This window comes from Cyrtonyx montezumae, unplaced genomic scaffold (assembly GCF_038088225.1).
Source record: "Cyrtonyx montezumae isolate F1298 unplaced genomic scaffold, pur_monq_1.0 scaffold_0, whole genome shotgun sequence".
Classification (NCBI taxonomy): Eukaryota; Metazoa; Chordata; class Aves; order Galliformes; family Odontophoridae; genus Cyrtonyx; species Cyrtonyx montezumae.
The window spans coordinates 35,877,673-35,899,126 of NW_027071824.1; the positions used below are offsets into that span (position 1 = coordinate 35,877,673).

The 21,454-nt window shown below is 39.8% G+C and overlaps 1 protein-coding gene across 2 annotated transcripts in view; it reads left to right on the top strand.

Moving 5' to 3' along the window:
* The window catches only part of SCAF8 (SR-related CTD associated factor 8), a 144,889-nt gene that overhangs the window by 69,007 nt on the left and 54,428 nt on the right, over positions 1–21,454 (top strand). The window contains exon 21 of one of the 2 annotated variants that reach the window (XM_065732400.1): positions 13,950–15,089. The exons of the other annotated variant lie outside the window; for it this stretch is intronic. The gene's annotated coding sequence lies outside the window, so the exon portion shown is untranslated. Of the gene's footprint in view, positions 1–13,949; positions 15,090–21,454 lie in introns of those variants that run through there. 2 annotated transcript variants of the gene reach the window in all.

The following is a 21,454-nucleotide window of genomic DNA, read 5'->3' on the forward strand; positions in this document are numbered from 1 at the left end:
CAGCGGGGAATCATATAAAAATATTTGCTTTGTTTCCCTGTACCTGATATGGGTTTTCATGGTTTTCCTGTTATGTGGTTTTCCTGTTATGGTTCTCTACCATTACTCTAGATGTGTTCTATATCCCTAATAAATATTTATTATTAAGAGTATTTTTAAATACTTAATGAAGACACAAACAGTTGCATTAACTAACGGTAACTTAAAGACCACTATGGAGAGCTAGGTTTGATTATGACAGAAATTGCTCTTGTGTGTGTTGGAAGAAAGCAGCTGCTGTTATGATTTGGAGCACTGACACTTGAAAAAGCCAGTTTGTTCTGGGAAACAAATAGCTTGCATAAAGGAACACAGCAGACGTGATGGAGTAAAGCCTTTTGAGTCTTGGGAGTTTGACTTAAGGTCAGCAGGGAATATGGCTGGTAGTAGCTGGACTGCTAGGATGTCTACTTCACTTGTTTCCCAAGTTCCCATCTGATGTTAAATGGGGAGCCCAGGGAGCTGAATCTGAGCTGTTGCATGAAGATCAGTGCCAGCCTGTATGCGTTTTGAGAGAACAAAGACAGAAGTAACTTAAAAGTAGGAAAAAAGTATACTGCCCGAGCATATAATCAGGTAGACAGGAAAATAACCTTGTTGTCAAATTCAGTCAGAATGAAGTATCTATGGTTTGTCTAGAATCTCCTCTATTAAAGATGAAAACTATTAGACTACTCCTTGTCTGGGACAAGTTGATGAAGTTAAGAAAACTCATGCTGAGTTCCTGCCACTTAAAATGATGCTGTCATTCTAGAGCAGATATAGTGGTCTTTGATTTCTTTTTATGCATAAGCTAATGGCAGATGTGATGGATTTTTGTCTTGGTAGCTATTGATTCCATAGTTGCTTCTTGAGTTTAAGGTTTTAGTAGTGGCCATTTGAAAACAATGACTAAAAATGATTTAAATATACTACTTCTACCTTCTTTTGGACAGTTTTATTTAATCCTTGACAGTTTTCAGAATTAAGCTTTGTTTGAAAAGACTAAAGTGCAAAGCTGACAAAAAGAGATGCTAAAAACATCCACTGAAATATGCTTATTGGAGATGTGATATAATGCAAGAGTACTCATTGAGTGTCATCACCTTAAAAAGCACTCCTCTGCCATAATTATTGTTTACAGCATGTGAAAATGCCGTTTTATTCTTTGCTCTTGAAAATTTTTTGTTCCAGGTAGGGAAACAAATGCTACTATCATAATCAGATTTATTTGCTTTGAATTGTATACCCATAATCTGAGAGAGCGACTGTTAACTTGCATCTCCTGTGGCTTACTGTAGGCTTTCAGTGCGGTACTGAACAAATTGCTTGATGTCTCAATATCATGGCTTTCCCTGTATGATAAAGGAACAATTGCAGGTTTGCGTTTGGGTTTTTTTTCCTTTCAGTTATTTTATGTTTTCAGTGTTGTCTCTTATCTAAGAAACTCTTCTTACATGTGTTTTTTTAGGTTTCTGAATAGAAGTACTTGAAATAAAACCAGGCCCTACTGTTAATAAGCAGTTTTTTAATACTTTCTGCTTAACATCCTGTAAGAGTTTTTGGCTGAACTGTTTCAGAAATACGAATATATTTTTCTTTAGCTTTTGCAGTTATGGGCAACTGTTCTGTTCTTGTAAGCTCTTCCTTTTTGTGTCCTCAGTCCATAATTGGCATAGGTTCTTTAGTTCTTATGGCACTACATGTTTCTATAACAGTTATTCAATTTGTAGTCATCTTAAGTGGGCATAGTTGTATGTATTAGTTGATGCCAGTGCTCAGTGGAGAGGCTAAAGTAGATCCCCAACAGGGCAATTTTACAAAATGCAGAAAAACTGACATTTTCAGGAAGCTGCTATTGACCACTTTAGTGACATCATTTTATAGGCAATTTTATAGACACCTATAGACAAAAATAGGTAAACAAAATATAGTGGTTGAGGAATAAAAGCAGGAGTTCAATCTAAAGAGTGCACTGCTCTGTTGGGTTTCCAGACACTGCAAGTTCATTCCCCAGAAGTGCTTCATAGTGAAAATAATTGTTTTATTTAAATTTATTTTAAAGGTCCTCAGGCAATCAAATACTGATGTTAACACATTTGAAAAGATATAAAGAGTAATCAGAATGTTGCTTTGCAAATGTTTCTGTATTGCTATTGTATAATTTCTTTATATAAAGTTTTTTCCCCTGCAAGGAGTACTTAAACAAGCAAGTCTGAGTTTCTGTAAGCTGCACATTGCTTTAGTTGTCTATAGTTGTAAATAAAAGCTAATGTAATTACATTAACTTTTACATCCTACCAAGAAAATCATGTAAATATCTTCAAAAATGGTTTAAGTTTGGACTTTTCCTTTGAAACTGGTGAACCTTTTCAGAAAAGTGTTAAACTTGACATAAAAGTAGAAAGAGCAATTGAATAACTGACAGAATTGGTTAAATAACACCTATCCATGAGTTCTGGAAAAGTCAAACTACATAGTTAGTGTTGTTGCAAGTTCCAGTCTTTATAAATCATCCTCTAACCTCTGTGTTCAAGTTGTCAAGCATAATGGTGGACCATAATAGTGGTCATTTGATGTTTTCTTTGATCTGTTTTTATCTATTTCTTTCTTAAATGGAGAGTTGTTTGGTATTTATAGTTCTTTATAGATTGTTTAAGGCTTAAACACTGACAAGGCATCATGGAAGAGTTCCATTTTTTTTTTTTTTTACACGGTCTGATGGTGATAGGACAAAGGGGAATTGTTTTAAACTAAAAAAGGGGATATTTCAGTTAGATGTTAGGGAGAAGTTCTTTACTCAGAGGATGGTGAGGTACTGGTATGGGCTGGCCAGAGAAGCCATAGATGCTTAATTCCTGGAAGCATTCAAGGTCAGATTGCATGAGGCTCTGGACAGCCTGATCTGGTTGGTGGCAATTCTGCTTATGGCAGGGGAGTTAAAACTAGCTATCTAAGATCTCTTCCAACCCAACCCATGCTATGGTTCTATTAATAGCCTATTGCAGGGCAGATTGTCCTTATTTTTTGAAAGTTTTTCACAAATGTCTGACTTGTATACTGTTGTGGTGATTTTATCATTGCCATTATTCACGATGGACATGGGGAACAATTAGTCACCAGTGACTTTTCATAGCAAACTTTTGCATAGTTTAAAAATGTTAGCATCTCGGTCTTTTCTTTCCCTAGACTAAACAATCTAAGTCTTTCAACCTTTCCTTATTCTACAGTCATTATCTTTTTTTTTGTCTTTCATCTGGACTTCCTCCAGTGGTTTCCTTTTCCTGACAGCATGGTAGGCAGAACTGAACACAGTTGCGCAGCTTGAGCTTTGCCACTGCTGGTAGAGAAGGAATAATTCCTCAATTTGTGTATAACATTATCATGAATATATAATCACTGCTTTTTTCTGCAGCTACATATCATCCTGACTTACAATCTGTTTACATACTGCTATAACCCCTATGCAGATCTTTTCTGCAGTACTGACTCTTCTTTTTTTTTTCCCATGTCTGTGCCAATAGCATTAGTTTTCAGCAGTGATCTGCACTTGTTTATGTGGATTCAGTGCATTAATTTCAGAACAATTATCTGAATTATTGCAACTGTGGTGAGTTTTAATCCTGTCTTGTAAGCTGTTTGCAACATTGCCATATTTTATGTCACATCTGATTTTTTCAGGATCTTCAATAATGAAAATATGCTAAGCATGAGAATTAGGACTGGCCTTTTTTGAGAACCATGATGATAATAAATGGTTGAACGTTTCAACCATCTTTTCCTTTTTGTTCTCCTCTCTTGGATAAAGAGCGGTTATACTGTAGAATAGTTTAACTTCCTTTTGTTTGCCATCTATGCAGATATATAACAGTCCAAGGTAACTGACATCTCTGCCACAAAAGGTCATGCAAAAAACACAGTGTTCATGGCAGACTTCTTCTATCCATGGTGTCAGTGGAAGGTGATCTTTGCCTTTACTCCTTGAAGTAGCCTACAGGGTATCTTTCTTAGCAAATAAACTAATCCTTTCTGCAAAGCAATTGCAACTGTAAAGAATAATAATTCTCTCTGGCCATGGAAGCCTACTGTTGTTTTAAAAGTTTAATCCATAGCTTTATAGAATACCTCTGGAGTAAAATTCCTGAAGGAATTACACTGATATTCGTCTTTGCTGTAATGGCAACCAGAGGTGAGATATAACCAGCTCTGCCCTTTTTGTTGCAACAGACAAGCAGATCTCACAGAGTAACAAATATAATTTCTACCTTAGAGGGGGGGTAGAAAAACCACAACAAAGCTAAGTCTGGTGTATATTTCTAAAGCACATATGAATATAAAATGAGGTGAGCAAGATAAATCATGTATTGATAGAACTGACAGTGCAAGTATTGCTCTCAGACTGAAAACCAATTGATGCATCTGTTATGGGCTGAAGCGCAACTCTACATCTACTGCCTTTTTTTAGGGAAGGATAGACATGATTCAGCTCTTTGAGGATGTTTCTTCTTTATTGAAAATGGTCTGTAATAGGTATTTCAGACCTCTCAAAGTGGATGACAAATAACCACATTTTAGTTAAACCAGAAGTTTCCTTACAGCCTTTTCTTACCCTGCTATCAGTGCTATTTCAGTAGCTCTCTGGATAAGAACATCATTTTTCTTTCTTCAGAGGCTCCAAATGTTGAAGTTATTTAAGGGAGTGGTTTTGGAATCAGTTTGTATTCATCCTGATGTGTTATATCATATATATTATATAATACCTGTAATTTAAGAGTCCGCATAGAAAAGAAAGCATTTGTTATATTCTGAGGCATTTCCAAGGAGGGAATAACTATGATTAACTGAATAGGTCATTAGCTACCACTATTACTCTGCTCAAATGCAGCTGAAATAGCATTTCTTTAGTGGTCAAAATATTTGGCAGCACTGTACTTGCAATAATAATAACACTGAAAACAAAAACCCTTCAAACCTTTCTAAATGACATTTCTGGGAAGTCATCTACATTTTCAGACATCTCTGAATGAATTTTATTTAAAGGCACCAGACCAAATTTTCCTAGGTTGTATCCATTCAAGAAATAAGACTACATAATATAGTTGAATATTTCATTTCATCAATATTATGTGGAAATTCAATAATTAAAGTAGCTATGGTGATAAAGTTTTCTTTGGATTTGCTAAGCCTTCTTATTCAAGTATTCCCATTATATTATAGTTTTTTTTTCTGGTCAAATGTTTGTTCTCTGTTTTTCTAACTATTTATATCACTGCAAAATCATCTATTGCAATTCAAGAATAAAATATATCCTGGTTCAACTTATAATTGTAGAGTTTCTAATGAAACACTGATAGCAAAATTTTGCTACTAGTGATGTAGGCCAAAGAGCATGACCTAACAGCTGGCCAAATTTATTGCTGCTTTTTTTACCTTTTTTTTAAATGATGTTTTGGCATTAAGTAGATTGCTCTTTTGAGTATATCTTAAGCATCTTCTACTGCAACACCCTGTTTTATGTACTAAAAGGTTTTCTTATAGTACAGGAATTTCCCTTTGTGAATTTGTTCAAAAATTTTTTTTAAAAGACAAAACAGAATGTGTCTTCAGAGTAAAAGAATTCTCTTCAGATTATTTTTGAACTGAATGTTCTTGACAGTTTAATCTGACTGGAGGCTGAGGATCTCTGAAGTTTCTTTATCTTCTTCTGTCTCAAATAACTTGTAAATATATCTTCATGCTTGGAGTGTCAGATCTCTTTAGAAATGCCAGTGATAGTTACAGTTATAGAAAATTATAATAATGAGCAAGAATCTTTCTGGTTTATGTCCTTAGGTGAGCAGGTATTATATGATTTTATTTTATTTTTTCCCCAATGTTGCACAGTGGAGATCATTTGGCATCTGGAGTTGGCTGCACTTTTCTGCTACTAGGACTTGACTTTGCGTAGATTGGATGGTCTGTGCTGGAGCTGGGGAAGAAAGTTCTTAACTCTACTGATAGTCTGTTTATGAACGCTTATCCCTACACAATTAGAATTGAATTTGACTTCAGTTTTCCTATTTCTGGGGGAAAAAAAACTCCCCACAATTGTCTCCCTGCAATAGCATGTTTAAAAAAGATAAAAGTTTAAGTGCCTAGTGTAGTGTGCCCCAAAACTCTTAGGCTTGTCAAGATTTCAGAACTGAGCTTATGCAGACAGCGTACGTACATTTTAAAGTCAATGTCATCAAGCAATTGTCATTCTTTAAGATAAGATTCAGGTCTTTGTTAGTTAGAGCAACAGAGAGGTTAGTGGTGATGTAGATGTGTCTGTTTTGACATAAACAGTGCCTTGGTCTATTTTAGAAGGGTGAGCTCATATCTGGTAAAATAAATGCCGTTAAATGGTGTTAGTGATGATCTGGAGAGAATGGTCTACAGAAAGACAGTCTTCTGCTTACTTAGCATTGGACAGATTTACCATCAATGCAGAAACATTTGTAGACAAGCAAAAGTATGGGACTAAGGTGTTCTATATATATCATTTATAAATCTAAATTAAAGGTGTCAAAAGTACATTTAGTGCCAGTTCCCATAAGTCAGCACTGAAGTTGCTGACTTTCTGATCTGCTGAGGTCACAGAGAAACCACACGTAATGACAAGTCATACCTTGTACCTGTGATAAAGTTAAGACGTCAACTAAAGCTATTTCTGTAATGTAAGTAAAAGTTTAAACGTATCTTACACTTTTCAAGCAATTTTCGGCATATTTAAAAGAATCTGTAGCTTGAGAGGTTTAGCTTCCTTCGTTATTCCTACATTTCTAATTCTCCAGGGAGGGAATTTCTACACAGCTGTTGGAAGTGGTATTTCTACTGCAGAGTAGGGACTGTGTAAAGCATGTGGGAAGGAAGCTGAAACTCTCCATTCTGCATGTTAGTAAAACCCTAGCATATAGTTGCAGTTGTTTTGTCTGACAATAATGCTGAAAGTCTGGGATAAAATTTAGTAATACCAATATAAAGTCAGATATTTTCACAAAGGAATGTAATTATTGCAATTACTTGTGAAAGGTGAGGAAGTAAGGGGAAGAACTAAGTATGCTTATTAGTTGTGGGATGCCTCTGAGCCATAGATGTAATATAGCTGTGTAAAAGATAAATACTATTTTAGGGCATATAATGTAAGGTGTTTTCAGCAGACAGTGAAGTTATCAGTGCCTTTATAGAAGGATATATAGGATATATAGAAGGATATGTAGGATATATATAGTACAGAAGTTTCATTACCCATGTAGGTGAGTAATTGAATCAAACTGGAATGTATATAGAGGCAAGCTATTGGGAAAGAATAGAAAATCCTAACAAGCAAAAGTACCTGAATAGGTGTTGTCTTATTTCACCTAGGGGTATAAATTGGTCATGAATAAATGTAAGCTGCAAATTAAATGTGTGTGTAATGCAGATATTTAAGCAATGAATTTCTGAAAGAACAAATCAATGGGATAACAGCTTGGTCAGTTAATGGTGGGGAAACTCAGTCGTGTGTTCCCATGTGTGGTACCCATCCTACTCCAAATAGCAAAGGTCTACAATTTTGCCCGCTCCTGAGCTTGCCCTTGGGAATGAGAAGTTCTCAGTGAGATAAGCCTGTTCTCTTCCTCCTATTCTTCATCCTTATCCTCTCATATGGGCCCTCAGAACCAATTCAACCAGCCCTTTCTCAGCATTTCAGGGCAACCCAAAGGATTTGTCCAAAACACCACTACCCTGCTTGAGGCAGAGGAAAAGCATTCCTATAGCCAGGCCCAACAGCATGAATTAAATCTCTTCCATCTTTCTACCTCAGTGTGTTCTTTTGCAGTTTTCAGCTCTCACACCCTGCCACACCACATCCATGCCTATGAGCACTGCTGAGTGCAGACCAGGTGTACTGCACACTGTGTCAGGAGCTGTTTTCCTGTCACAATTCAGTTCTGTAGCCATATGTCTGTGCTCCAGCAGTAATGTAAATCCTCACATCCCTCACAGCACTGCCAAGCAAGGTAACTACTTCAGCCTGAAACTCTGCCAGGCAGTAGATTCAGATGTTTCTTGCCCTGCACATGTCAAACAAGCAAAGTTGCAGCTTCAAAATTTACAAGACCAGCTTTAAAATCCTGAGAAGTATTAAAATAAATGCTCTGCAAATCCCTTTTACTTTGGTCTGTTTTTCTCAGCTTCTTCTGAGCTTATCAGAGTTAGAGTAATATGGTTTGGTTGCAGTTGGACTTGATCTTGAAGGGTTTTTTTTGGACCTGAGCAATTCTATGATTCTATCAGACTTCTAATTTTGCACCTTTTTGTCTATAAGTACACGTAAAAGATGAAAATTGACATTGTCACATGAGCAGCTCTCATCAGCTGGTAAAGCTTTACAGAAACAAATCACACCACAGTGCACAGGAGAAAACCTCTAGAGTTGACAATGCCATATTTAATAAAGCCAACAGCTGTGTGTCCAGGGATGGTGAAACTCCTGTCTGGTGTAGAACTCATCCAAACCTATAGGAAGATGCAAGGTCTCCAGCTGCCTCCTGAGGCTTACATTTGGCACTTCAGCAAGTGCGAGACAAATTCTCCTCCTAAGGTGCCCAGTGCTGTGTGTCTGAGGGTAACTCTAGCTGGGTGTGTGGCATTTGTCATGGGCGTACTGCATGTGCAGAAGTTAGTGCCATTAAAGATACACTGATAAGGCTGGAAACCTTTAGGACATCTAAAATGGAATGAGACATCTGTGATTAGACAACTGAGTCCCATCCTTAGAAAACTAACCCTGGTGAAATGAATCAACCCCTGCCCCACGTGACTGGAGCAATTGCTTTGTGCATAATTTCAGAAATGAGGAGAGATGTTGTTAATCAAAACTGCATCTCTGTATGCAATTTCCTCCACCACTGAAAAGTGGTGATCCTGCAAAAGAAGAATGCAATGGGTGTTTTGAGAATATTTCTTGGGATATTTGACTATTGTAGAATTATAGCAGAAGAATTGTCCTTATTTCCAGAATAGACAATTTCAAGTAAAAGCTGAATCAGTGCACCACCTTTGCCTCTTTTGCTCATGTATGGAATTCACTTTTGATCTCTGCCTGATGTTTCAGATTTTGACTGCGCCCATCCAGTCACACCTGTAAGCATCTGTGATGCCAGTGCCTATCCCGTTCTCCCCGTAGTATCATCAGTTCCATGTTTTTGTGTTGGTAAGCCCATTCAGGTGACCTTACTCTATGGATTTCAAAAGTCCTAGAGAGGGTGGAAAAGCATCTTGTCCATGTAGCAGAGCTGAGGGCTCCTCAGAGCACACTGAGATCCACACATCCTCATAGGAATGGGACACTACAACCACCATGTGGTGTGGTCGTGTTTCTCTGCCAGGAGATGATTGTGTCATGGTACCAGAGCATAGAAAGCAAGACAAGTGGTGACACTTAGCAGTTCACCCTCCCTTGGCTGCAAAGGAAACAAGCTGAGCAGATTTTACTTCTGTGTTCCTATGACAATTGTGACAGTCTTTTAAGAAAAAGATCATAAAAAGATCATTGTGACACATAAAACTTCGGAAATAATCAGAGTACCATCTCTGCTGCTGCTGAGCAAGCTGCTACATGGGATCTCTTACAGATATACTTCTGATTGAGAGATTTCTCTCTTTCACTTTCACTGTTACCAAAAGTCTTGATCTAGGGAATGGCAGGAAATTCTAGCAAAGGTAGGAAGCTCTAACAAAATGAGGAAAGTAATTTTAGCATCTAGATGTCTACAATACTAAGTGAAGTCTCTTACATCTTTATAATTTAAAACCCACTAAAGCTACTCTCAGAGAAGACATCTGGATAATCTCAATCTCTGGACTTCTGTCTTTGCATAAACAGCAGAGATTATTGTAAGAACACTTCTCTGCTCTCTGCTCTGACAGTCAGGCAGCAGCTGTATGTCACAGCTGGTGCTGGGTCAGGCAGACAGAGCTGTCTCTCCTCACATTGCCTTCTTTTCCACTGAAGAAAATAGAGAATATTTTTATGTTCTATATTTGCTATTATTGTCTTTCTGTAATCACATATTTTTGAGAGGAGAGTCAGTTTTTTCTTCTCTTCATGGAAATTTAATAAGGTACAGCCTAAATACCAAATCAGATTGAATTTCTTTTTAATTGACAATTGGTTTTCTGTTATATTTAGTAACTAGTTTATCTTTCAACGTCTGCTGGCCTCCAGTGTTTCCAGTTCAGAACTGAAAACACCATTTCACATCACTGTGAAAGAACCGAGGGCTCTGGCTCCACTTCGGGAAGCAAGCTGTTTCACTTACATGAGTAGTTCAGATAACATAAATAGAACATGGCATTGATTAGAAATGTAGGTTATTTGCCAGATTTTTCTTTATTAGGTAGAAAGAGTGATCTGTGCCTCCTGTATTTGTGCAACTGTTGTGCGTCTTCATCAAGAGTAATGCAAGTGAAAATCACTTCCATGAAAAGTGTCACATGACTGGTTCAGTTGATGTTTGTGCTCCCCGTTCAGCATGTTTCTGATCAAGAACTTACACAAGATGAATAGTAATTTTTGCAACTTGATATTTTCTAATGCTGTACAACTAACTTATTTCCAATAGAAGTATTTTAGGGATATCACTTTGCTGTTTTCAAAGTGAAAATTTCCATTGAACAAAAGACAGTTCTAAGAGGCTGTCAGACTTCCATTAAGCCTTAATCGAACAATAATCCAATAGGTCACATACTTCATCATGAGGGGATAGAGTCCACCCTCAGCAGGTTTGCTGATGATATGAAGCTGGGAGTTATGGCTGACACACTGAAAGGCTGTGCTGCCATTCAGTGAGACCTGGACAGGCTGGAGAATTGTGCAGAGAGGAACCAGATGAGGTTTAACAAGAGCAAGTGTCGAGTATTGCACCTAGGAAGGATAACTGCGTGCCCCAGTACAGGCTGGGGGATGGCCTCCTGGAGTGGAGCTCTGAGGAGAGGGACCTGGGTGTCCTGGTTGATGACAAGCTGGCCATGAACCAGCAGTGTGGCCAAGAAGGCCAATGGGATCCTTGGGGTGCATTGAAAGGAGCGTGGCCAGTAGGTCAGGGAGATGATCCTCTCCCTCTACTCTGCCCTGGAGAGGCCTTATCTGAAGTGCTGCATCCAGTTCTGGGCTCCCCAGTACAAAACAAAAAAAAAGGCATGGATCTCCTGGAAAGAGTCCAGTGGAGGGCTACAAAGATGATAAAGGGCCTGGAATGCCTCTCATGAGGAAAGGCTGAGAGACCTGGGCCTGTTCATCCTTGGAAAAAAGAAGACTTGGAGGAGATCTGATCTACGTCTAAATATCTAAGGAGCGGGAGGCAAAGGGACGAGGCTGGACTCTTCTCTATGGTGCCTCATGATAGGATGAAGGGAAATGGCCACAAACTGAAGCATAGGAAGTTCTGCACAAATGTGCAGTGCACAGTCACAGTGCAGTGACAGAGCACTGGCACAGGCTGCACAGAGAGGTGGTGCAGTCTCCTTCTTTGGACCCACCTGGATGCCTACCTGTGCAACCTGGGCTAGGGAGCTGCTTTGGCAGCAGGGTTGGACTCGATGCTCTCTAGAGGTCCCTTCCCCTTCCTTCTGTGACTCATGAAAGTATATATAGGGATATACAATCAGTTATTAGCAAGGTTGTGTTTTCAGTTGAAATATTTTCTCCATAATGCTTTCACTCTCAAAGAGTATACAATACTTAATTTTAAGAAATTTACTAGTATTGCCTGCTTTATGTGGACAAGGCTGTATTGCAGTATATTTTAGTTGTTTATATACTTGTGTTCTAGAGAAACTGAACTAGAATAAATTATTGCAAAGTGAGTGCATAAATAATTTGGGAACCATATGCAGAGAGCATTTTGCAGTAATATACCATTAAGTGCAGTTATGTGAATATTTTTCTTTGTTCTGGTTCTACTCAGATAATGTGAATGAAAGGCCTAGAAGTAGGTTTTACAAATTTATGGGCCAGAACACGTGTGCTGAAACAAGGCTTACAGCAGAAATGATCTTGATATAGTAGTGGAGTAGCCTAGAAAATACCGTATTTCCAACAGTTGTATTATAGACTAGAGAAGCATATGTAAGGTAAGCATGATTAGCTGCAACATATGACAATAGGAAATGAGTGGCCAGGCAGCAGTGCTGCTGAAGATTGTATTATAATGATCCTGAGCTGAACATGTGCCAGTAATGTCATGCTATTGCAAACCAAGGCCAGTGCTATTGTGGGTCACTTAAATGGAAATAAATAAAGCATAAAACGTCATTATTTTAATCTACTCAGTACTGGTAAAGCCTCAGTGCTTCACCAAACTGCAAGGACTGCTGCTCAAGTAGGAGTCAATTCAGCCAGAGAGCATGAAGGGGAGAGGCCAGTGAGCTTAGTCAAAAGTCTTCTCTAGGGGAAGACTGAAGGTTTGTTTAGTCTAGAAACAGAAAAATGGAAGGAAGACACGATAGCAGCCTTTGTATAGCAATAGCTTCCTCTGAAGAAGAAGGGATTTAACTGATGGCAGTTAAATGCTGTTGGTATGGAAAAAGAATAGTAGACGTAAATTATAGCAAGGATGATTTAATATAAGCATCAGGGAAAAAAATTAAGTGGTGAGGAAAAGTGACACTCTGGAATAGATTCTTTAGTGGGAATTCATGGAATCTTTGGCTTTGTGCAAGTTTAGGTCACACAAACATCAGAAGACATGGCGTAGGTCAGGGATGGATGAAGTGATCTATCAGATTATCTGTTACACAGAAATCATTAAAAGAGAAGTGCTATGCGAAAATGATGAAGGTACTCTGAATATCACCACAGTTTCAAAATATGTTAAAAAAAATTATAAAATTACTTCTGGAATTTACCACCTGCATGCCTTCTGTATTTACATTAGATGGAAGCAATTAATCTTTTTCTAATTTTGCTCACGTCAGTATTGATTGAAATTAACTACTGTCTGATGGCTCTGTGAATGGTCTTTGTGAAATAAATTGATAGATGCACTCAGATCCCCATGATTGCATACAAAACAATTGTAGCCATGCGAAAGATCAGTCTTTAGTCTCATAGCAAAAGGAAACATGTTGAATAGATATTACCTAAAGAGTTGAAGAATTACCCTCCCAGGATACCTCTTGTCCCTCTTTGTACATATGCTATATCAGCTGTATATTGCAGAGGTATGCTTGGTCTTTCCTTTTCTCAGTCTGGCATACTAAAGGTTTGGTTTTTAGAAAGCTGAGGTGCATGGATTTCATAGAGGACTATGTATGTAAAATGAACAGGAAATCAGAGTAGAAAATCCAGTAGTCTTTCCTGAGCATCAATTCTGGGAAGCCCACCAAATGTGTCATTTATGAAGCACTCATTACAACTGTTATCAATGAGCAATGTGTGTCAGAGATAGCAAGTTATATACCAAACTTACGTAAGTCACTTGTTAATCTGTAGGATTCATACTTGTTCAGTCTTTAATGATCTTCCAAATTATTCACGCTGTATCAGTGTGCATAGCAGACAATACAGCACAGTGAGGAAGTCTGCTACTGAAAAATCAACTCTTCTCTACAGATATAATATCTTAATGAAGATTTTTAAATACTAAGTTACTGAACAATGAAAGGTAAAATTAATGATGCTTTTAAAATAGTGGTGTGCTTAATCTTGGCTAGTAATTTAGTAACCACGCAGCATAAGACACCTTTCTCCCTCAGAAGCATCCCATAGGTAACAGAGGGATGGTGAACCTCATCAGAAAACTGTTATTCATGAAAGTCTGTTCATGCCTAGTAAAAACCAGTCTCATTTGCAGGACTTTTTAGGCATTGGAATTATACTCCAACACCCAGTGATGACTAGTTATTGTTCCTTTTGTCAACAGGCAAGATGAAGGAAGTTCTGGCAGCTTACCATGCCCCTGGCTCTGCAGAGTTAAGCGAGACGTGCGCCCATGTTCTAGCATGCATCACATCGCCTCTCGGGTCTGAAGTGCCAGAAGGATCCCAGCGCTGCAGACTGAGACGGCTCTGAGCACCTCAGTGCCCCGTTTCTGACAGAACCCAGGGATGGCAAACTTACAAACCAGTATTACCTGTCTGGCACAGGTTTAATTTTATAAATTAAAACCATAAACTCTATGAGTTTCTAGACCATATTTGTGCTGTTGAGGACGATCTACTCAGATGAACGGTTTTGCATCCATCGGAGGGAAAGGTTCTTCTGCTGGACCAGAAGACAACATTATTGTAACTAATACCATTTGTAGCATCTCCTAATGCAAATAATTGAAGAACAGATTGCGAGAAAAATCCTCTAGGGAGTAAGACATGCTTTGTTTTGATCTACAAATTTTAAAAATTGTTTTTTTAAAGGTAACCACTTTTACATAACAATGTGCAGTCTATGTGCAGCTCTTCACTGTGGCTATCTATATTCCAGAGATTTTTGAATTACTTGTCAGTCACCTGAACCTTTTTTAGATTTGCGATGAATCCTTAAATTACGAAAATGTCATGGAAAACTAGAAAGAAAAGGTTTCAGGGCTTTTATTTGACTGTATGTCTCCTCTTAGTCCCTGTTAGTGTCTTGAATGGAGGAATGGGTGAGAAGTAGGAAAACAATACAATAAAAAAAAAAACAGCAGAACAACATGTTGTGGGCTTGGTGTTTGTTTTGGCAGATCAGAATGTGTTTGATCAAATAACTAAGGAGAGAGAAATCACTAACTTATCTGAGCCTTCACTTGCATTTTGGGGCGGTATTTCCTAATTTTGTCTCCCATATAGCTATGGAAAAGAAAGAATATGTATGTGCCCCAACATATGTGAAAAAGACATACTTGCCATTCCTCTATTTATTTTTGCTCTTTCAAAAATCAAAGTGCCAGTTATTTGGAATGCTGTAGACTGTGGTCTCTTTAAATTTGTTTAGTGAGATCCTTTGAGTAAGATCATTCCCATTATGGTGTAACTGCATGGTGACCGCAGCTTTTGGGCCTGTATAATAAAGATCTGAATTCAAATTTTTGTTTCCGATCATTTTCTCTACTTTTGTCATATTTGCAAAGTGTCTGATTGGAATTGTGCTTGCTGCTGATCACTGTTTAGAAGAAGATTTGGCAAAAAAAAGTTAGAGATGAAAGTATTTGTATGGTTGGACCCTAATTTTCCTTTGTATCATTATTTACAGCAGGCTAAAAGGCAGAGGGATACAAAATGTGAGCACATCAATAGTGATGCTTGAATTCGATTTGCACACAAGGCCTCGGGGAGGTGAGGAGATCAGCCTCTTCACATCCTGGATTTATGGCTATAGTAGAGTACTTGACATATGGTGTCTATTAATTAGTTAGCCTGGAAGGATAGGGGAGGGAAAAGCTGCAGAATTGCTGAGCCTAAGCTGGCTTTGATTTGCTCGGTGTGTGATATATTGTGCTGAGCATATGCACATCTGAGTGTATAAGCCAATTAGCTTCTTTTTTTCTTTCCTCCTTCTTATTTTCTTCTTTGAAGACAAAATTTTAAACTATAAAAGTTTTCTTCATGTAGTAGTTGAGCTTGCGTAAGCAAAGACTGGGCATCACAATTTGAAAGTTAATATTGTCCTGATAAGGTGGCCTCCCTGTGCTGCATATCTGTGCAGGGTTTTGTCCTGCTGAAGGTATGCACTTCGCATCGGTGTGTGGAAGTGTGGGTGGGGTCAGACAGCAGCTTCTCCTGGTGAGTGTAAGCTGATCCATGGCTGTGCTCCTGCCCAAGGGAGGCAGTTCTGTCCTGCCATACTGCCCATCACACCTTCCCACCACCTTCCTCTTGGTGGTGTGAACAGCTGCACATAGATGAGGTGTAGCAACACCAGGATGGTGTAAGTCTCCTGTGCTGGCAGTTCTCTAGCTATTAATGAGGTATATGCTCAGTATGAGGACAGCTGGGCTCACTGACTGTAGATGCTTGAGCATGACCATGACACCATTTGAATTTGAATGTCAGAATTAACTCCCTCAGGAGCAGGGCCTGTGTCAGAGAAACGCCCTTTTGTCTGCGCTGTGCCAGGAGCTGCTGGAAGCCCAACCACTCCATTGGTGAACTTTTTCAATGAGATGTATGGCTACTGCCCATCTGTTAAAGGAGTGATTTAAAAAAAAAAAAGTGAAGCAAAACAGGCAAACCTCCTTGCACTCTGGTAAGGGCAGAGGTTGGGCTTTTTGTTCCTAGAAAGAATCCCCTTTTCAGAAGCTTTTCCCAGCATCTGGACAAGCTGTTCTTTGTAAAAGAACATGAATATGGAAGTCTTTGAGTGTCTCCATCTCTTCAGTCAGCTTCAAAGGGAAGTTTCTAAAGTCATTGTTTTCTGTCCATTTAAAACTTTTGAATAATGGTAGTTGTGGCTTTACAAAGAGCATTAGCTGACTTTGATGGGTTAAATCAATTCAGTATTTGCACAGTAGAAACAAGTACTTAATGTGGACTATGTGGCTTAGCAGACAAGTGTGTTAGTTTCTCTGTGTTTAATGTGTGAATATACAGCTCTTACTTAAATAAGATGGTCCTAAGTCATTTCCTCAGTGAACTACAATCCACTCCAAGCATAAGAAAAGCTGCCCAGAGCTGGAAGAAATAGTATGTGTACAGGGTTTTTGACATACTAAGCATCATAGAAACAGTTGAGTCTCCAGGTCATAGCAGGGATTTTGATGACAAAGTGTTCTTGTAAAGGCTGATCACACCAAATCTTACACATGACTGTTGTTCTGTTCCTACTGTCGGTCTGTGCTGCTTTGATAGTAAAAACTTTGACAAATATCAGTTTCCTTTAGATTACTTTAACTTACACTCACTTTTAGACTGTGTACACACATGCTAATGATGATTCATACTAATACAAAGAAATCTCTTAAAGTTTGCTATCAGTTTGCTTATTTATTAGGCATGACCTCAAAGAAGCCCAAATTTCTGAGAATGCATGACCTTATTTTATATTCTATTTTACTTTTTAATTTCTCTGTCATGACCTTCATCTAGAAATCTCCAAATAATTTTCAAATGCTAAATAGAGCAGTCTCACGAAGACTCCAGGTAGCATATGTTTATTATTTTAGTTTTTATTCTAATAAGCCAAGTCACTGCAGAGTTAGGTAATTTCACTGATACTTCACAAGAAGTTGTTGCACTGTTCCAACTAAGATCAAACAAAAATGATGATTACCTTGTAAAAAAGCCAACCTCTGGTCTCAAGTCTCAAAGCCTCAAGTGCCATCTTTCTCACTCAGAGTGGTGGTTTCCTTTTACAAAAAGTAAAAGCCACTCTGTCAACAGCTTCACTACACCTCACTTTCTCTAAGAGCTACATACCACATCCCCTCTCCAACTTGCAAGAAACAGGCTGTGTAACTCTACAGGATAATCTTTGCTTCCTCCTGGGAACAGCTGTGAACAGCCATCTTCATGCTTTGCGTTGGATCTGTTCTTGGCCAATTTCAAGGCTATCTTCTTCTTTGGCTTAGCTGGAAGCTACCCTTTTTAAAGATAAATTATGCTCTTGAGGTCGCGTCTGTTTCTCAAGTAGTCTTTGCTGATTAAGTCAAAGGGAGAGAGCATGCTCCTAGCTACACTATCCAGAAGGAGTATTTCACTGGCATCTACAGAGGGCCCTCCATAGGTGACCAATGTTCAGTTGCCACAAGTGCCGGTTGCAGTTATTGAAATACTCTCTGTTGTGAATTTGTTTCAAATAAATGATTACCATTTTCTTAAACACTGGTGGAGAATTGGAAGTTGAACAAACAGAATGCTTATAAAGGCTTGTAGTCAACCCAGCTGGGAAAATATGCTCTGTAGGAAGAATTTGCACAGAGTTACTTACGTAAAAGAGGAAAGATAGTCAGGCACTATCTCAAAAACAAGGTCAAACAATGCATTGACTGATCTGTGTTCTGTGGGCAATCAATAAGACTTCAAACCTGATGATCCAATCTAATCCCATAACGCTTTTTATAGTTTATCTCCCTAAGTTTACTCTGGTGTTCACTAACTACACACACCCAAGATTGTTCATGCTCAGTCTGTGGGGTAAGTTGAAAGCGTGGGGCTCCAAATGCCAATCTGTGTCAGAAAAATAAGGAGTTTGGTTGTGCTTGTGATAGTCAGCCAAGCAATTATGTTTTCCTTAAATCCCAAAATATATCTGAACAAAATAAAACTAACTCTTATTTAATCTCAAAGATTCCAATTAAATCCAATTAAGCCGGAATACCACACCTTAAATATCTGATTCTGAACCACCTACAGCCATCAGTAAAATCCTGTAAGGAAAACAAGAAAAGCCATAATTTTAATAGCCTGTTTACACATTTGTGTACAAGATGCTTTGTTCATAAAAGCATCGCCTAAAACAGTATGTGAGATCCAGATCAGATTCTTATCAGCCATCTTATCTTGATGCACACAGAGCCATTTCTCAGCTATTCAGCAATGCTGTTAGCAAAGGATAGCTCTGCTTACAGAACAGCAGAAATGAAAGCTGCAATACAGTTACAACAAGAACAGGACAGAATTGCTTAGTACAATTTATGTTAGATGATGAACCAAAGTGTCCAGTGTGGTGGCAGAGGCAAGTGGTAGATTTGTTCTGTAATATGTTGCTTTCCAGATTCTGGAACCTGCTTGTTTGGAAACACTTTGTTAGCATTTCCCATACGAGTATACAGTACTTGTGATACAGAACATAATGGTGCTAAGAATTACAGAATGAAACCCCGAGCCTCTTGAAGTCCATTTCAAAACCTGCACTAACTTCTTTGGGAGCAAGATTTGGTTCAGGATGGCAAATATATATCAGTGCACAGCAGAGATGAGAACTACAGCAGCAAGTCATGGTTTGTTACCACAAGTAGAAGCTTTGCCTATATTATGATGACATCCCTGGGTAACTGAACTTGCTTCAGTGCAGACACAGGAAGATAATGCAGAGGAGATCATTCTGCAGGAGGAAGCCCAGCCCCATGTTATCAGAGGTATACAAGCCTTGACAGCCTGTTCAATACAGGGTTCTTGACTCAGTTCAATGAATTGCAGTCTGCTCATCATAAATATTCAAGGCTAGCAATGACCAAACCCTAAAGAAACAAGTAGCAAGCATAGAAAGAAAGACTGTGACAATGCATTTTCCTGGAATAATTGTTATTTCCAAGCTTTTGAAAACCCATAATGTTTCTGTTTGTACACAGGAGTGGTAAAACCACACTCTGAGTCACAGTCATTGTGGCAAAGCTGATCTCAGTGATCCGTTTTTCTTCATTTAAATGATGATGAGTGTTGCTGGTCCTGGAAATGCTGGTTACTGTTTCATCTCAAAGCTGTCCTTGTCCTTCCAGGGCAGCTGACTGCAGCAGTGTGAGTGTGTGGTCACCTCTGATCTCTTGGTGCTCACTCCTAACAAAATAGCTGCCACGTTCCAGAGTAAATCAGGGGTAAACATCCCAGGTCTGTGCTCCAGGAGCACAGAAAAGCAATCTCACACATACAGCTACCTAAGTGAAGCATGTAGATCTCTTTTCAAGTATAATTCATGCTCTGAGTACATCTTTCTGTACAGGTAGCTTTGTTTCCTTGTGGGTGAGGCGTGCCTCTCACATGCTTTATGAGCAGCACTCTGCTGCCTTGCACTAGCCAGGTCTTCCCTGGGCAGTACACTATCAATCTGGGACAGGGTGCTGGAGGGGAACTTCCTGCCTGTTTGCCAGGCCCATGTCCCAGTAGGACTGCCAACAGCTGAGGAGCTGATGCAGAACAGGAGAACTGGGCTGCTGCCACTGCAGCCTCCAGACGGGAGGGATCTTTGGCAGCGTTCCTGGCTTTCCGTATGAAGGCAATGGGAGCCAATTACTGCAGCTAAATGAAATTATGTATTCGGCTAAAGTTTAGACAAGGCAGAGTGATTGCGTTCCGTGGGAGACTTGAATAAAAACACCTCTCAAAAAGGCTCTTACCCAAAAGCTGGAGTTGTTTGCCCAAGTTCATGTTTTTTACTGTTAGCCAGTGTACATCTAGAGCGTTTTCCCATCGCACTTTTAAATCTTTTTGTTATTTCGGAATCGAAGTGACTGATGAGTTGTTTACTCCTCTCCCTCCCCCCGATCCGGACTCCCTTTTTCGTATTTGCAGAGCAGCCGGGGGAGTCCGACAAACAGAGGAGGCCGTGTCCACAAACCTCCCGCCTCCGTCCCCTCGGCGGCCGCCCTGGATGCGCCTCACCCGGCGGCCACTAGGGGGCGCCCTCGTTCCGCCGCGGCGGCCGCGGCTCCGCGCGCTTTGCTCCCTGGCGACGTAAGCCCCTTCAGGGCCGCGTGTGAGCTGGAGGGGCACGCGCTTGCCCCTTCGAAAAGAAATCCCTACATCTGTTTAAAAAACAACAAGAGGAAACGAACAAGCAAACTGACGCTGTTTCAGTGTGTATATAAACTGTGCGCGGAGGGAGTTCCTAATCGTTTTTGCATTTCAAAGGGTTGCGATGCACGCGGGTACTATTGCTGCTCCCCTTATGCAGTCTGATCGCCATTTTTCCCTGTTGCTGGAGGAAGCTTTTCACACAGCAACTGGGAGAAAAAATAAACAGGAAAAAAAATGTCATTTTGAGCCTGGCCCTATATTTTACAGACCATCATATCATTACTTCCATGGGAAATGACATATTCTCCTGCAATGACCATCATCAGTTTTATTGCAGGAATTTTCTACATTCCTCAGGGTTTAGCTGCAGTTGAGCCCATTTGCAGGCTGCCCTGCTGAAAGCAAACACACACACAGGTCCATGCACACTGCAGCCGTGACTGGGGATTAGAAGCTAACTAAAGAGATTAGCTTTTGTGTCCGGCCACTGGTGCGTTCACAGCACTTGCTGCTTGAGCCAGCCTGTGCTGTTGGCCATGGAGAGACTCAGTGCAGCGGCCAAGCCAAGCAGCAGGTAAACCACCCCCCAGCCCTTTGCCACTACACCTGGTAGCCCTGGCTTCACACTCCATCTCCACTTCAGCAGTCAGACCCCATGCCTGGCTCCACACAAGATCATCCAAAATCATCCCTTTCCCTGACCCCCAGCTGCCCCTCCCCTGACACAGCTCCATGCCGTTCCCTCGGGCCCTGACGCTGTCACACAGAGCAGAGCTCAGCGCTGCCCCTCTGCTCCCTGCGAGAGCTGCAGCCGCCATCAGGCCTCCCCTCAGCTCCTCTGCTCCGCACTGAGCAAACCCAGGGACCTCAGCAGCTCCTCATACATCTGGCCCTCCAAATCCTTCATCATCATTGTAGCATTCCTTTCAATAATTTTTAGTAGTTTTATATCCTTCTGATACTGTGGTGCTCCAAACTGCACACTATACTCAAGATGAGT